General features: G+C 39.2%; 1 long non-coding RNA gene across 1 annotated transcript in view; it reads right to left on the reverse strand.

Moving 5' to 3' along the window:
• Window positions 1-4,384, reverse strand: part of LOC104944398 (uncharacterized) — a 21,052-nt gene continuing 16,668 nt past the window's right edge. The window contains exon 3 of the long non-coding RNA XR_798222.1: window positions 1-64. This is a non-coding gene — a long non-coding RNA (uncharacterized lncRNA). The remainder of the gene's footprint in view (window positions 65-4,384) is intronic.

The following is a 4,384-nucleotide window of genomic DNA, read 5'->3' on the forward strand; positions in this document are numbered from 1 at the left end:
GCGGGTTGTACGGACACCGAGCCATCCCGCTGATCTGATCGTGGATCTCCGTCAAATTTGTCAGCTGCAACAAAGAGAAACAGAGGATGAGGAGAGGGGTAGAAACAAAGTGCAATTTAGGGGGAAAATACTGAACAAAATCAGAGTCCATGTGCTAACAAAGGTATCCCAACTGTAGCTGTGAACATGACAGGATGTGTGATTACCTAGAAGAGCATCAGGACTGTTTGAGGCATATGATAGCATGATCATTTCTGACGTGGAGCTAATCTGAAGTAAACATTGAATACTGCTTTCTATTCCTCCATCTTGTGACTGTGTAACTCCCTCTCTTGGATATCAGCATGTGAAGGACACTGTTCAGGAACTAGTTGATGCTCTGTATGTGATGACTACTTCCATTCTGGAGAGGGTCACAGATACATGGATCCTGAGATTGAAGCTCAAGCCGGGGACCAGAGATATTTTTCTAACAAGGGGAAACTCACACATTTCTGACGTGGAGCTAATCTGAAGTAAACATTGAATACTGCTTTCTATTCCTCCATCTTGTGACTGTGTAACTCCCTCTCTTGGATATCAGCATGTGAAGGACACTGTTCAGGAACTAGCTGATGCTCTGTATGTGATGACTACTTCCATTCTGGAGAGGATCACAGATACATGGATCCTGAGATTCAAGCTCAAGCCGGGGACCAGGGATTATTAACATGTTTAAGTATTCAGGAAAAGTCCGAATTTTGAGATTTTGAGAAAGTCAGAATTTTCAGAAAAAAGTCAGAATTTTGAGAGAAAGTCCGAATTTTGAGATTTTGAGAAAAAAGTCCGAATTTTGAGATTTTGAGTAAAAAGTCTGAATTTTGAGATTTTGAGAAAAAAGTTAGGATTTTGATATTTTGAATAAAAGTGTGAATTTTGATATTTTCTGAAAAAAGCCAACATTTTGAGAAAAGGTATTTTGTACATGACAGAACCGGCATCCATCTTGTGACTGTGTAACTCCCTCTCTTGTATCAGCATGTGAAGGACACTGTTCAGGAACTAGCTGATGCTCTGTATGTGATGACTACTTCCATTCTGGAGAGCATCAGAAATACATGGATCCTGAGATTGAAGATCAAGCCGGGGACCAGAGATATTTTTCTAACAAGGGGAAACTCACACATGCAGGTGTTTTGTTTCTTTCCGTTAACTGTCAAGTGGGAACTAAGTATTTTATTTTTCTAAGTTGTTGTGTTTCTCTTATTTTCCTACGGCACTGTTATGATTGGCTGTGAATAAGAAAATATGAAGGACAGGCTTTTGGGAGAAAGGGGCAGGTAATATAAGATTATTTTCTTCTCCCCGCTCCTTTTGGGGAACGGTTTTGTAAATAATTGTTATACATTAAGTTGTGCACACCATGAACGGAACAAATACAAATGAAATGAAGTGATATTCGCGCTGAATGTTTACCCGAGTTTAACTCCAGGTAATCTAAAGATAGACAGGAAGGAGGAATAACAGAAACTGACAGGTATTGCCAAAACACAACATGGAGAAAATTAGTTTCCCCTTGAGCTAAGAAACAAAAACAAAGATGCATTTCTCCTCATTGTAAAAACACCTGCATATAAATATAGGACAGCGTTTCAAAGGGCAACATTAAAATGCAAACCGGAGAGGTCTGGTAATGTTTTGTTTGTTTCTGCCAATATGCAAATGACGCAGACAGACTAAAAAACACCCAATCTCATTATGTTTTGTTTGGTTTACATCTACTGAGAAACACAAACTGCGATATATATACGAGCAGAACCTTCAGGAGCACAGAACATAATCAGAGAACGCATTTTGAATCATTAGCAACATAAAAACACACACAGAGAAGCAGCCTGACAGCCAAGCAATAACTAAAACTGGATTATTAACTGGAGTTCCTCTTAAAGAGTTTTAGTGGCTGTTGTCTCTGCAGGACATCCAGCTGTTTGTCTGCTTATAACATTATTTAACCACATCTTTGAGAAGCAGCTCGGGGTCAAAAAAAGACTTGATGTGAGACGCAGTCGTCCCTCGGATTCTGCCTTTGATATTCTGCCAAAAAAACTCCCTGCTTTTAAAAATACTTTACAGCACGACCCTGGCTTACTGCACTTTTTCCTCGATTAAAAAAAAGGACGGGTCATAGCTCAGTGACTCAGAAGACCCAAAAAGGAAGCAATGCATTTCTCAAATCCAAGATGTAATTATATTTGATGGTGCAAAAGTAAACATAGTATGGAGGATTAGCTCCTGGTCTGTGCTTCCATACAAGCTTCAATTCTGACGGAAAAAAGATTGCACCAAAAGTCCACAAATGATAATTAAAGTGATGTCATTTGCAATTAGTTTTCTGCCAAATCAATCACAGCTCCACAGAGGACTCCCAGTGACAGCACTGATTCAATCCCTCCTCCACACATTTTGAATAATCTGTAGACAGCTCTTCCTCTCAGGGGGCGAGACTCGTCTTCGGCCAATTTCCTGGAGACGGTCGATTTGGCTCAAAGGTCCTGTTAACTCCCGACCAAAAGCACAACAGAGCAGCCCTGTGTCTCCACCGGACCGAGATGAAAGCCCCGTATTGACGGGGCTCATTCTGCGGGGTGTTCTTGGGTCAATCGGGAGTATTAAGAAAACCAGGAGGAGGAGGGATAGACAGACGGACTGCAGTGCATCCGTTGCATTTTGTGTGAAAGTCTTCTCTATGGTGCAGCTGTGCGGGTGAAGTGACGTTGAATGCCTCTGATAGAGACTTTTAGGAAGAGACAGCGCTCACAGTAGGGTGCTGTGTCTACTGCTACTGAGAAGCTATTACGGCTGCATTTTAAATTCAAATAATGACAGGAAATCTAGCCTTAAGCTTTATTCAAAAGACAGGATTTTCATTGATATTCCCCTGTGGATTCAAACGACACATCCTCGTAGCTTTGTGTCATGTAAGCGAAACAGAAGGGGCAACTTTAGTCTTGAACATACTTAGTAATAATAAGTTTAGGCATAATGTTTAAACATCACACGTGTTCTTCAGAATCAGTGTCTCCAGTCGATTAGCTCAGCTTAGCATAAAGACTGCAAACAAAGGGGAAATGTCTCAGCAGCACATGTGAATTACCCCAAACTTTAAACTATGTTGAACGGCTATCGTTATTTATTTTTATTCCAAATGATGGTGCTTATTGTAAAAGCATATCCAGTCAAAGTTGAGTTATACAGAAATCCAAACCAATTCTGATACTCAATGATAATTATGAAATTCTGTTGCTACTATTGGCCATTTTCTTAAATACATGTGCTTAAGATGCAACGAAAAAACAAATTTGATTGTATATAAGTACAGTTTCTCATTTACAGAAATTATAGAAAAGTTGTACGAAAAATGTAAAAGATTATTGTATGATATTAATATCAAGCTGTGTGCATTGTACTACTTCACATAACAACAATCCATATATAGAAAGAATGCAATAATTACAATGACAGCTACATCTATGACTAAGAGTTTAAAATGGAGGAATATTATTGTGATCTTTTATTTAAAGACGTCCTCCCTGCAGTATTCTCATTATGCTCATGGTCACCATTAGTGGCAGCTCGGCTAAGAGTCAGATGGATTAACATGTGTTTAATGTATAACCTCGGAGGACTTATTAAACTTAAATGAGTATTCTGCGGCTCCTCGGTTCATCCATCACCAACCATCGTAAATCTGTCTGAGCGTTAGTCCTGGGCCCCGATCAGTGTTTCACATTAACGGACGTTCAGTTGGTAAAAATGACAGCGGCTGATGAAATACTGCGATAATAATGTCATGGCATTTCAACTATATGTATTTTCACAGCAGTAAACAGCCATTATGAGCCTGTGACCTTTGGGCGTAGTGCTGTTGGACCAAAACAAATGTCAAGGTGGTAAACTGCGGCTGCCTCCAGATCCCACCGAAGGAGCTGTTTGATAAGGTAAGCAATAGTCTGACATTTTAAATGTTGCTACATACTTACCTTCAGTAGGCACTTGTTATTAAAAAGAGAAACATGGGTTTCAGCTCAAAACACTTTACTTAACCCTTCGATGCCCTTAGAGTGGCTGGACCCAAAAAGGACCCGTATTAGAATAATATGTGTTTTCATGCTATTTTTGTCATTTTGGTTCAGAGAAATCACGTGTATAATATTTAGTATTATATTTTGGTTCACACTAGAAATATTTTATTTTTAATTTTTCACTATTTATAATTTCAGGCATTTTTTTTACATTTTGAAAAAAAACGTTTTGAACATATCGATCTAAAGATCTCCGCTATTCTGAGACCCTTACAGTATTCCAGTCCCTTTTCAAAACTCATCTCTTCTCCTCTTGACTACTC

This window comes from Notothenia coriiceps, unplaced genomic scaffold (genome assembly GCF_000735185.1).
Source record: "Notothenia coriiceps isolate Sejong01 unplaced genomic scaffold, NC01 NC01_scaffold00008047, whole genome shotgun sequence".
NCBI lineage: Eukaryota > Metazoa > Chordata > Actinopteri > Perciformes > Nototheniidae > Notothenia > Notothenia coriiceps.